Here is a 14,257-nt window from a genome sequence, read left to right as displayed (position 1 = left end):
GGAGACTTGTTTTAAATTTTCAATCCTTAACTATAAAAGTTGAACATTTTATAAATTTTTAACTACAAAATAATTAATAAATTATAAATTTGATAAATTTTGTCAAATTTTGAAAGTTAAATGTTTATAAAAAAAATGTATCAGGAGCATTGTATTACATTTTCACGCTGTTTTACCCAAAAAATAAAATTTTATTGATATTTATAGAAAAAAAATCTAAAAAAATTGAAATCTGACAATGTCCATAAACAGCTCAAAAAGAGTCAAATTATTTTCAAAATTTTATCGTGTATAGAAAATGCTAATACAAACATTCAGTGAAGTTTTCAAGTCTCTACAGTCATACGGTTTTTTAATTACAACAAAATAAAAAAATCGTTACATGAGAAATCGAGTGAATATCAAATGTTGTAAAAATATGAATTTCAAACGCTCATAAAAATTTAATTTGACTTTCTAAAAAATCAGACATTTTTTTTTGATAAAGGTAAACAAACTCATGGACAATCTTGTATTACATTTTCAAATCTTAGATTTAAAAAGAAAAATTTTATGAATTTTCAACTCAAAATAATTTGCTAATTTTCGTGATTTTTCCGTATTTTGTGACTAAGGATTTTTAATATTTTCAAATATCATTGTAACAATATAGTAGGAGTCTTTTATTAAATTTTCAAGCTATTTTAACCAAAAAAAAAGTTTTATTGACATCCATAGAAAAAAATACTAATAAAATTGGAAACTGAAAATGTTCCTAAACAGTTCGAAACAAATCAAAATATTTTTAAAATTTTATCGTGTATAGAAATAGCAAATATAAACAACCAGTGAAAATTTCATGTTTATACGTTAATTTGTTTTAGAGTTACGTCAAAAACCAAAATCGATTTTCTCAAAAACAGATTTTGCTTAAAATTTACCGTTTTTCCTTAATCTTACAGTAAAAGCAGTTGGATCTTCAATAGTATAGTTTACGGACATTTTCAGTTTCCATTTTTTTTAGTTTTTTTTCTATAAATATCAATAAAATTTTATTTGTAGGTTAAAAAATCTTGAAAATTTAATAGAAGGCTCCTAGGTTATTGTTTCAAAGGCAGATGTAAAAAATTAAAAATCCTTAGTCACAGTTTTTATTTATATGCACTTAAAGTACAAATTTTGACAAAATACGGAAATTAGCAAATTATTTTGAGTTGAGAATTCATAAAAATTTTTCTTTTTAAATCTAAGATTTGAAAATGTAATACAAGATTTTCCATAAGTTTGTCTACCTTTATCAAAAAAAAAAAATGTCTACAAGAAAGTCAAATTAAATTTTTATGAGCGTTTGAAATTCATATTTTTACAACATTTGATATTCACTCGATTTCTCATGTAACGATTTTCTTATTTTGTTGTAATTATGAAATGTATGACTGTAGATACTTGAAAATTTCACTGAATGTTTATAGTAGCATTTTCTATACACGATAAAATTTTGAAAATAATTTGACTCTTCTTGAGTTGTTTACGGACATTGTCAGTTTTCAATTTATTTAGTTTTTTTTCTATAAATATCAATAAAATTTTATTTGTTGGGTAAAAAAGGGTACAAATTTAATATAAGACTCCTGATATATCGTTCTAATAGCAGTTGAAAAATATTAAAAATACATAGCCACAATTTTTTTTACGTAAATAGGTTATTTATAAATTACTCTATTCACAATAATATCATCAAATATACTTGGTAATATCATAGGCTGACTGACTGTTTTCGCTCAGAATCGTTTTTCTTATACAATGATATTATATCATTGAATTCAAATTTAACACCATCCATTACAGTGACCCACTTGTAACCTACTGTACAGCAGAGCGACATCCACTTACCCATCTTTTTATTAGTTTGTTTTTCTATGAATGTCAATAAAATGTTATTTTGTCGGGTAAAAAGCTTGGCAATTTAATACAAGGCTCCTAATATATTGTTACAATAGCTTTTGGAAAATATTAAAAATCCTTAGTTACAGTTTTTTTTATAAGCATTTAAAGTTCAAATCTGGACAAAATACGGTGAAATTACGAAAATAAGCAAATAATTAGTTAAGAATTCATAATTTTTTTTTTTTAAATCTAATATTGTTTTTCCTTGGTTACGGTGTTAAGAAGTAATAAATCATTTCGTTTACCAGGAGCTTTTCACCACGCGAGGTGGATGGCTAAGGCAATATATTGTCTAAACGAGAAGGGGTGTAGTAGTCAATTACTAGTCATGACCAAATTTAACCAAAATTATTATCTTATAACAATAAAAAATGTTAGGGGGCCCTACATCAGTCATCAACAATTAGAATGGTTCAAAAATAAGGACCACCCAGTGTGTATAGTGGTAGGTATATTAAAAAAAAGAATAGAGAATTATGGAATTTTGGTAGCCGGGGGATGCTCTTCGAGACTGGTCACTATGTTCAGTATTAACGTTATTATTTGGACTTATAATTATTTTAATAAAGTTAATATTTAAATTTCTGTATCTTTCTATACTTTCATCTTATTAGTTTTAGTTTAGACTTAGTACCTAACTATTACTATGCAGGTGTATCTTATAGACAGTTCACTTAGTTTAAATTATATTACACTATGTTCAATAATAGTGTGATAATGATTAAAATAACTTAGTAACAAAATTGTAATGGGAAGATTATTAATATACCTAAATCAAGGCTAGGTTAAGTTTGGTTATAATTATAAGGGTTCGGAAGTTGTAGCATACAACTTTATATGTTACTAATTCCTATGACTTTACCTATGGCAAAAATAATATAATATCTACAATTTTTTTTTTAAATGTTCAATATTTTTCTATTTTATAATATTAAAACATTTAGACATTTATAGCTGCATTAGGAGAGTGACCTAAATACCTTAATGTTGGATTAAAAATCAAGAATAAACCTCGATTTGTTTAAAAACATTAGACATTAGAAAACTCTAGAAAAATACTAGTGGATACCAACGCAAGAATATTAAATATTAAATAAGCAACTAAATAAAACTCGATAAAGATTTATTTTAATATTTTAATATTTTATAATAATATAATTTGTTAAATTAACATTAGTAGACTAAGAAGACACTAGAAAAACACTGGATATTAGTAAAAACTAAAATATTGTTAATGAGATTTCGTATGTGGCAAATTGTTCAGTAAATTTTTACCTAAACTTCAAACCTTCTGTTTTTTTTTTTTGCTTGATGTTTTGTTCTTTAGAAGACGGTTGCCCTGCTTGGATGCGTTTAGCACCAGCAGTTATGAGTCGTTTGCGTCTGGATCTGAAAGTTGGTTGCGTTCCGATAAGATTTGCACGAAGAAGTTTATTGAAATTAAAATTTGTCAAATCAGATAATTATGTTATTTTTTCCAATTGTTTGTTTAACTTTCATATTTTTGAGCATCAAATTGTTAGGGTTACTTTGAGCGAGATCTTTTATTCTGTCGATATTATTTTGTAATACCATTTCATCTATGAATTTAAATGTTGTTCATAGTCATTATTTTCTATATTTTGGGTTTCATGTCCAGTTATACAGTTATCAGAGGTGAATTGCTAATTTATTTAATTTTAAAAATTTAACAAACTTTTTAATAATAAACTATGTGTCGTATTATTTTATAGGTAGGTAATAGTATATTGTGTGGCATGGGCGGGAAGTGAGCTATTTCAGTCGCGGGCGACGTGTGCGGCACGAGCTGCAGGTGAGGCCTGCATTTCGCCCAAGACTGAAATTGCCTTCCCGCACGAGCCACACATACTATTTTTTGTCACGCCTCTGCATTCATCGATAACGGCAAAGGTAATGCAGGGATCTATGCAACAACTAGACTATAATTATACGACAACAATATATTTCATGAAATAAACGATTTGGTTTTATTTATTTTCAGCGTCACGCATGGAGGTTATAATATGATTATGAGATAAAACCAAAAGTTTATAATTTGTAAGGAACCGACGACAGATTTCAGTGACTGTTTGTGCAGGGCATACGTGCGTCGCGCGTGAAATGTGCGCGCAGCACTTTTGGGGATTTTCACTTTACCGCCCGGCATTTTTTGGGATTTCCACTTTACCGCCCGGCACTATTAGGGATTCCCACTTTACCACCCGCTGGACGGAAAAAGGACGCTTTCCAACGCTTAAACCGCTATCGAAAACCAAACTTTCGGTGCATGCGTGACAAAAAGATTATTAAAACTAGACTTTGGTTAACATGGGCGGATAGGTACTTTTTTACCGGAATATATATTTAATTATAAGGCCACAACTGCCTACAAGTAGGTAACTAGAGCCTGTATATACAAAAAAAAACTCTGAGAAGATCTTCTCTACATCGTGGAGACCTGGACCGTGTGGTTAATACTTTTTACTATAAAATCTATAAAATGTATAAGTCTATGTTCTTTTTTACTTTTTTACTTATGGACTATCGTGTAGTTATCTCTATCAGCAAATAATACGTGGGAGTAATTTTATATAATATCGGTACAGTACTAAAGTTTATGTTCGAAGCACTATATAGAGAAGATATCTTCTCTACATCGTGGTTCGAAGTAATTTATATCGGATGAGTATTATGAGTGACAATCACAGTTGTAGTCCGTAGATACTTGATACACAACCTGATAACCGTGCTGACCACGGTCGTATAATATAAGACGGAGTGGTGCCGACAATAAAATTTTTTTTAATGAATTTTTTTTAATTACAATGTTGTAACAGTAGATAGTTCTAGCTCTAGACTTTACTCTTTTTGGTGATGAGGAAAATTATATATGTTATCCTTATCATAATGCAATACATGTTCTACACTTGAATATCATACACCATTATTTACACCAATGAAGTGTAGTTCTCAGGTCCACCAGTGTGGTGTGGTATCTACATCGGTGGCCACGTGTATATAGTCGACGTGTAGATAATGTGCACTAGATAGTGCTGAGTGCACTCAGTGCAGTCAGGTGGGAACATAGATAATATAAGATCTATTCTTATATTATCTATGGGTGGGAAAAGCTCATACTTTATACCACGAACTAAGATAATATACTATCTTAGTTCATGCTTTATACTAATAGAGCATGGGCTTAGTTCCAGTGGTCCCACTTAGTGCGCTGTACGCACATGCGCAATAGAATTACAGGTTGGGTGATCGGTTATTGAATTTTAACAATTATTGTATGATAATCATGTTCCTATAAACCACGAATTAAGATATATCTAGGTATATCTAAGGTATATCTTAATTCGTGCTATAAACTAAGTTTATAACTTAGTTTATAGCCTATAGGTTTATGATGATAATGGATTGATGAATAATACACAAAAATTACATTGTTTGTGATTTTCTGAATGAATAATGTATTCATTTATTAATAATTATGGTAATTATGCTTTTTTTAAAAATATGCAATTTAATTTAATTTTGTGTTATAATAATATATTGTATAAATATGCGAATAAACATATTTTATGTTGTCAGAAATAACAACACTGCTATGATGATGGATGCTATGGATGGCTGTGACCGCTACACCCAACCCCGCCAACCATTGATATAATAATATATACATGAAATATATAAAAAATATCATTGAATATTCGATTCTTTCTGCTGAGTGGCGATTACCGTTTGCAATCACACAGTTTAAATCTGGAAACACTGTATCTCACTGCGTCTCAGTATCTTTACACTGCGTCAAATACCTAACTAATATTGTTGATGTCAGTACTCACTACTCAGTAATCGCCCGATGTAGCTATTTTTAACTACTGGATGATATTAATCTTGCTGCCTTTTATAAAATGACGTCAATAATAAAATGTTATACCTTGTCGGGCGCGCTTGATGAATCGCCACCCTGTTATTTATTACAAATCGACGATTTTAAATTCTTGTTGGACTGTGGATGGGATGAACGTTTTAGCATGGGTGTTGTAAATAAATTAAAAAGGTTGATTAAACCGTTTTTTTTTTAAACGATGTACAAATGTAAACTTTAACATTTATAATGTAATGTCGGTTTGTTGGTACATCCATCAAATAGATGCAGTTTTATTATCACACCCAGACCGTTTTCATCTTGGAATTTTGCCGTACCTTGTTGGCAAGTGCGGTTTAAACTGTCCTGTCTATGCTACTATACCTGTTTACCAAATGGGCCAAATGTTTATGTATGACTTACATGAAGTACGGTTTTAAATTGATCTTACTAATAATATTTTTCTTATGTATTGAATATTTCAATGTAATCATAATTTTTTTTCTTAGTCTTTATGCAATGTGGAAGATTTTAATCTATTTAATTTAGATGATGTGGATGCTGCTTTCGATAAAGTTATACTAGTAAAATATAATCAAATTGTTTCATTAAAAGGTGTGTACATATAAAATGGTCTATTGGTCTGTAGATAGAAACATCCAGGTAAAAATGGCCAGGTTATTTGAATGTACATGCTGTTGTACAATTGATAGACTACTTAATAATCAAACTGAAGGACGGAGCTTCTCAAAATTAGTGAATAATTCTCATACTCCACTTATTCCGGATGTTAACTAAAAGCATGCGATTAAAATTTGGCATAGTTGTGTAAAAGTAATATAGGTGAACCTCTTCAAATTTTTTTTTTATCAAATTACAGGAGAATGTTTAATGTTTCATGTTTGGAATATGACTGTGTAGAAATATCTGTTATATATTTTTTTTAAAACTATTTCATGTTAAGAATTTTTTATTAACTGTATGGTTTTGAATAGAATTTGGTATTTCTTGCATTAGTTACATTTATATATTTTTTTGAAGTGGTTGTAGATCATTCTATGTAAATTCAAAATTTATTTTGTGAAAATTGAAATTAAATACAAGGTTCATATTGCATTTCTTTTGCGTAGTTTGTCATATTTTAGGAGTAGGGGAGAATTTAAAATTTGTTAGTATACAAGTGCATTTTTTTGAATTTTATTAATATTAATTTTATATATTATGTATATAATACTGTTGGTTTAGATGACGTCTTAATATTATTTCCCAAAAAAATTTATCTTTATTATGCTGGTTAATAATCGACTTTGCTATCAAAAATTATACGATTAGAAATTTAATGATATCTAAATTCTATATACCTAACATAAATAATTTAAAATCAGTACAATGTCATGTTAGTATCATACATAGATTGTAAATTTGTATCTTAATCCAGTGCACAGCGTCGTTTAAAATGGAGGTAAACATTTTTTTTTAACCACGTAATTTTGTTTTATTTATAAATTTCTTAAATATCAAATAATAGTTATATTAAACAATTTATATCTGAATTAATCCTTTATTAATTCATGAATCATCAATTACTTTTGACGTTTTAACATTTTAAAATTATATACGATGAGTTTTTTTTTAAAAATAAAAACTATTTTAGCTGCATATTTTGTTTTATTTTATTAAATAATTTTAAGTATTTATAGTGCAATAAGTCCCAAACGCTAGTAACAAATAATATTATTATGTACATTTTTAAATTTTTAGCTATATATCTTAAATACATTTTAATAATAATAATTTAAACTAATACTTAATTTATTGGTACAATGGTATAATTTTTTATGTAGGTATTGTAAAACTAATATTTTAATACATTTTGTGGTAATTGACATGGACATTTCTAATTATTGACCTTTTTAACTTGGATATTTCTACTACTAGTTGATACCTAAATTTGATCATATCATATACTAAAAATTAAAAAATGTTAAATATTACAGCTGATAAACTTTTTTTTTTTTTTAAGAAACAAATAAAATTGTCACCCAAGTCTATTGGAAAGATTTCTAATATCTTTTAAGTACCTACAACTTATTAGTATTTGTGAATTCTAAATTATGTTTAATTAGTTAAATCAATTATATATTTGGGATTCCGAGCATAACGATAAATGTATAAATTTTATGATGATGTCTGATTTTTATTTAAGTTAGTTTCTTTAGTTTCTAAATACATTTCTTCTAGTATAAAACATGCTCTGATCATCATCTTTGACTGAGGTTTCTTGTAGAGAAAAACTAAAAAAAAAGTATTAATATTTGTTAAAATTGTAATGTTATTATAAAAATAATTATTCGGTAACCTTGGTTACCAAAAATTTAGACCATCTTAGCTCAAATTGTTTATCATTGTATACAAATTTAACACATCCATTACAGAGCCTACTTGAGGCACACCAACTTCTACTGTACAGCAGAGGAGTTACCTACTTTTTTTTTTAATGATTTTTTCCGTTGATTTATTTAGGTAAAGGAATTGGTTTAAGAATAGTAGCATTGCCTGCTGGCCATATGGTTGGTGGTACAATTTGGAGAATATCTAAGGTTGGCGAAGAGGATATTGTCTATGCTGTAGATTTTAATCATAAAAAAGAAACTCATTTGAATGGTAGCGACTTAGAAAAACTCGGAAGACCATCATTACTAATATTGGATTGTTTTAATGGTGCTTATGCACAACTCAGACGTAGATCTCGCGATGAAGCTTTTATGAGTTGGTTCAATACTTATTCTGTCATAATGTATATTAAATTTAAAATAAGTTTTTTTCAGCTTGTTTATTGACAACACTCCGTGTCAAAGGCAATGTTTTAATAGCTATTGATACAGCGGGACGTGTTTTAGAATTGATGCATATGCTGGACCAATTTTGGTCTAATAAGAAATCTGGTCTTGGTATGTACTCATTAGTATTTTTAACAAATGTTAGTTACAATACTGTGGAATTCGCAAAGTCTCAAGTAAGTTTCCACTTGAATTATTTTTTTTTATAATTTTATATGATTTTGAAAAAAAATTAATTTTTAGATTGAGTGGATGAGTGATAAACTGATGAAAAGTTTTGAAGGTGCAAGGAATAATCCATTTTTTTTTAAGCATGTAAAACTATATCATAACATGAATGATTTTAACAAAGTCTCTGAACCAAAAGTATGTCATATTTTATATTACATTATACATTAAATAAAAATTATAATAATATATCTAACGACAAAGAAATATGAGCTCATATATAAGTACATGCACATTTTTATTTAGCGTATGGTTTATGGTGACATGCATTAAATACATGCAGTATAGCTATTTTGTTTGAATTAAAAAGTCAGATAGGTATAAAATACTTCTGAAAAATGATTTTACAAACTTTTATCTGAATAAAAGAAACAATTAGGTAAGTCAAAAGAACTCGCTCCCCCAGCACAAGCTTTGCTTTTAGGGGGTGCTGCAATATGTAAATCGTGTTATTTTTGTTATTTCTTATTATGTATGTACTGTTGTTGTTGCAATAAAGTTCATTATTATTTATCAATTATTTATCAATTAGCACTATGTGACTGAGTGAAAATATTAACCTAATATTTTGTGTCACATTATTTTCAGCAGCACCATTATGGTGCCAAAATGATAGAAAAGATTATGACATGATTCGAGGATAGAACTTTGAGTACTCAACCTGGTGTTATAAGTTTTTTGATTATAATCTTCTGAATTATAAGAAAATCAATATTTTTGACTATTGAAAACTAAACATTTATTATTTTTACATCCTTTTGCATTGTACTTTGTTTTTAAACACTCCATATAAGTATACAATAGTCATATTGAAACAAGGTTATTAATTGATTTTATGAACTTAAAAAAGTGACCTTACTTATTTTAATTTTAAAATTACTAGGTATAAAAAGTATTTTTTTAACAATGGTTCATAATTTATATTTTAAACACTAGATACTAGAGTTTTGTCCTTGAATATTTTTTGTAATATCAATATTTAGTAAATTAAGTTGATGTAATTTTATTCTTAAATAAGGTTGTATTAGCTAGCAATGGAGATCTCGAAAGTGGATTTTCAAGAGAAGTTTTTATTATGTGGGTTTCAAATCCAAAAAACAGTATTATTCTTGCAGACAGGTATTTTATAAGTATACTACTTATGAATAACAATGTTAATTCTTTCATCATTATTATAGAACTGCTCCAGGTACATTAGCTCGAGACTTAATTGACGAGGGTGGTGATAGGTACATAAAACTGATTGTCAAGAAACGTGTTCCTTTAGACGAAAATGAGTTGGATGAATATAATATCAAACAGAACGCCAAAAAAATGGAAGCTAATAAAATGTAATTTTCGAAAAAAAATTATCAAATCATTACTATATTTGTATTATGCTTGTATTAGTATATGAAAGTTTTACATTAAAGTATATGTGAAATTCACCAATGTTATTAGTGACCCAGACAGTTCTGATTCTGAAGATGAACAAGAGCTATGAGAGGAAAACATGACTTAGTAGTAGATGATGATTTATCAAGCCTCAATAAATCTTCAACAAAAGAATTGCCGCCTATGTTTCCATATTATGAAGAAAAATTGAAATTTGACCAGTATGGTGTAATCATATAGTATAATTATGAGATATTTTTAACAATTATAATTTAAATTTACCTATCTTTAATTTTAGACAAGAAGATTTCATTAAATTTGAAACAACCTCAGGAGATGAACAAAATAAAATAAGTGATGAAGATGAAGAAGTAGATTTATGTGATCTTCCATCCAAGTGTGTGGAGTTTGAACAGAATATTTATGTGGCAGCAAAAATTGTACAAATTGATTATGAAGGTCGCTCTGACGGAGAGTCTTTAAAACAAGTTGTACTTGCACTAAAACCTAGACGTTTGATATTAATAAGGGGCAATCTTTATAGCACTAAGGTTGTTTATGACTTTGCCAAAGTATTTTTAGATAGTAAAGTTTTTACACCAAGAATTGGACAATGTTTGAATTTAACATCTGATTCTAATATTTACCAGGTAAAAATAAATCTTTATAATACAAGATGTAATTTTTTTCAATAAAATTGAATAACATGATAATTTTAGGTACGTTTAACAGATTCACTTCTTTCCACTATTAATTTTAAAAAAGGACCAAATGGTGAATTAGCTTATATTAATGCCAAGTTAAAATTAAAAAGTTGTGATGATACTACGGACATTGACAATGTTGTGCCCAAGAAGAGTAAATATTTCATTTTTATTTTTTAAATAGACTAATAAATTAGTACATTTCTTTTTCATTTTTTATTTGTATTTATAGTACCAAAAATAGATGATCAAATGTTTACACTTGAACCTTTATCAGATCATGTAAGTTCTATATTTAATTGTTTTTATTCTTAAAATAATCATTGGTGTATAGAATAATACATACATTTTGTTCATAGGAAATTGGTCCTCGCAAGACAGTGTTTATTAATCATTTAAAACTGTCGGATTTTAAACAAATTTTATGCAAAAATAATGTACCCTGTGAACTTTCAAATGGTGTTTTATGGTGCTATAATCGTATAGTTTGTGTTCGTAGAGTGAGTATTATATTGTATTATGCATTGAGTCATGTTGTTCTTTAAAACATGTTCAACATTCTTTTTAAATATTACAGTAAAATGTTAATTTATAATATTTTAAATATATTGTTTTTGATCTCTGAAATTTTTCAAAATAATTGTAAGATATGTTTCAATGGAAAAAAATGTTCTCAATAGCATATTTTTAACTCAAATAACAGGGAGGAAAATGAAGGTTGGTTTCACTTTAAATAATGATTTTATATTATTATATGAAAACATAAAGAGGAATATAACTCACTTTAAATCAAAATAGAAATAAAATCCTGTATTCTTACATTTAAGTTTGATAATAGGTCAACTAGTAATAATTATAATATAAAAGCAGACATAAAAAAATTGGTTGTGCTGAATGCAATTGTACATTATAATTGTACATTTGTAGATGGAAACAATACGTTATGCGAGTTTGATGGCTTCTTAACAACAATTTAAAATTTAGAATATTGTGGAAAGACAAAATTATTTCTTGAAAAGTTGGTCTTAAGTGTTAATATAAATTATATAATACATTTTTTCTTTCAATTTGTTTTAATTCAATAATTGTATTATTCAACTTAACATTAAATATTATGGCGTTTATATTTTTTCCAAGAGATTAATAGGCAAATGTTAATTTATCTAAATATTTTTGTTCTTTTGTAGAATTCTTCTGGAAAAGTTTTGATTGAAGGAGTTATTAGTCGTCAATATTATTACATACGCAGTTTATTATACAGCCAGTTTATTATCATTTAATATGACTACCAAATACATTTAAAGTTGATAACGTCATGATTATGATAATTTATTAAAAAAAACTTCAATAGATATTATTGTACCTCGTGGGTCTAGAATGAAAAGGTTCTAAATCATTTTTATGAAATTGTCCAGGAGAGCAATTTTTAGGTTTGAGTTCAAATGTTTTACTCCGTTAACAAAATATTTTAAAAATTTAAGTTCTAAAGCATGCAGAAACTTGTATAGTTTAATCCACAACATTTTAATAATAATTTGGTGTATTGGTTGATATACAAATTAATAAAATATAAATTATAAAATGTTTAGTATGAAAAGGTTCTACAATATTAGAATATTTAGAACCTTTTCATCCTAAAATAAAAAAAATATATTCAATTAGAACTTTTTCAATCTTATTTATTATTTTTATTATTGTTAGCTGAAACCTTTTCAGAATAATGCTTTCTCATTGCTACCCATCTTCTATCATGAAACATCGAAATCTATATCTCGATCGTAAAATTCTGTTGAATATGAATAAATGTAATAATTATTAGGCTTATTATTGGTAGTGATTAATTTAATTAGAACCTTTTCATACTAACGTATTGTTAATAATTTGGTTCCATTAACCGAGCGTATTCAATTTGATTAAATTGTGTTTATAATTAAATTGTTGGCGATTTAGAACCTTTTAGTTTTAAAAAAATTGTCAATAATGATCGTATAATCATAAATGTTAGCTTAAAAGATGCACCTCTGCATTCTAAAACCATTTTAGTTAAAAAGTGACTTTTGAAAAAATGTGATTTAGAACCTTTTAATTCTAGACCCATGAGTCCTCATAATATTATTTATTTCTATTTTAATAATATTAAAATGTATTAAGTAATTATTTTAATAAATATCAATGTATTACACTTTTGAATGCTATGTATGTTATTTTCAATAAATGGATTTTTATTATAGACTGGTCTACTAATTGTATAGTTTGATAAAAACAAATAATTGTACTTCATTTTTTCATAGAATACAACTTGAGATTTAATGAATCAATAGATTACAATGCTTTATTTTTCATTATATGTCCTATTTGTCCTGAGTCATTTACAATATCTCATAACATTCGTTCACTCTTATGAAATTAGATAGTTGCTACATACAAATAACTTATATTAATCAATATAATATATTACATTATTAATGTCAAATAACTTTAGTAGAGAAAAATATCACTTAAAGAAATATTTATAACTGTTTATAATTGAAATTATAATCGGTCTTTTAAAAGAGTTCTATAACATTTACATTTATATAGATTATAATTTATAAAAGATTAGCACTTGAAGAATTGATGAAATTAAAGTAGTAAGGAATGAGGATCAGCATTAATCAAATAATAGTAAAGATAAATAACGTGTCCACATATTATTTGTAAATTCTAGAAAGGTAATAAAGAAACAATTGTTTATTATATTATTAAGGTGAGTACTATTATCATATTTAAGTTCAAAAATCTAAAATATATTTTGTTGATTTTTTCTTCATTATGATTTATCACACAACTAATCACAGTATCAATACCTACCAAATTGAATTGCTTATTTTAATTTATTTTTTTGTTTAATATCTTACAAAATATTCTATAATATATTGTGTATATAACTCATAATATAATGATTCGTTTATTGGAAATTTGAATTCATTGCAGAGCATTTCCGCCAATCACCATAACTTAATTATTAAGCTTATAGTACATTACATTTTATATTAGTTTAATTTCTATTTTTCGTTGCATATCTAATTTTATATTGTTTAGTTGAATACTGTTTTACCATGTGTACCAGTTTTATAATTTTCATTGGTTATCTTTATAAATCAGTATAAAATGTTTAAATTCAATTTTAATCTGTTTTTATATTAACTTATAATTTAAAAATTTAAATTAAACTACTAAAGCATAACAAAAAAAATATAAGCTCTAGTTTTCATTTGTATTTGTCAATTCAATTTTATTTGCAATTTAAACTTTTTTTACTTATTGGA

The 14,257-nt window shown here is 26.7% G+C and overlaps 1 pseudogene; it reads left to right on the top strand.

Annotated features, from left to right (window-relative positions):
• Nucleotides 1-5,846: 5,846 nt before the first annotated feature.
• Nucleotides 5,847-12,493, top strand: LOC132935621 (probable cleavage and polyadenylation specificity factor subunit 2; annotated as a pseudogene).
• Nucleotides 12,494-14,257: the final 1,764 nt, after the last annotated feature.

Source organism: Metopolophium dirhodum, chromosome 1 (genome assembly GCF_019925205.1).
Source record: "Metopolophium dirhodum isolate CAU chromosome 1, ASM1992520v1, whole genome shotgun sequence".
NCBI lineage: Eukaryota > Metazoa > Arthropoda > Insecta > Hemiptera > Aphididae > Metopolophium > Metopolophium dirhodum.
The sequence above is the reverse complement of the archived record's forward strand: the minus strand, read 5'-3'. Positions and strand labels throughout refer to the sequence as shown.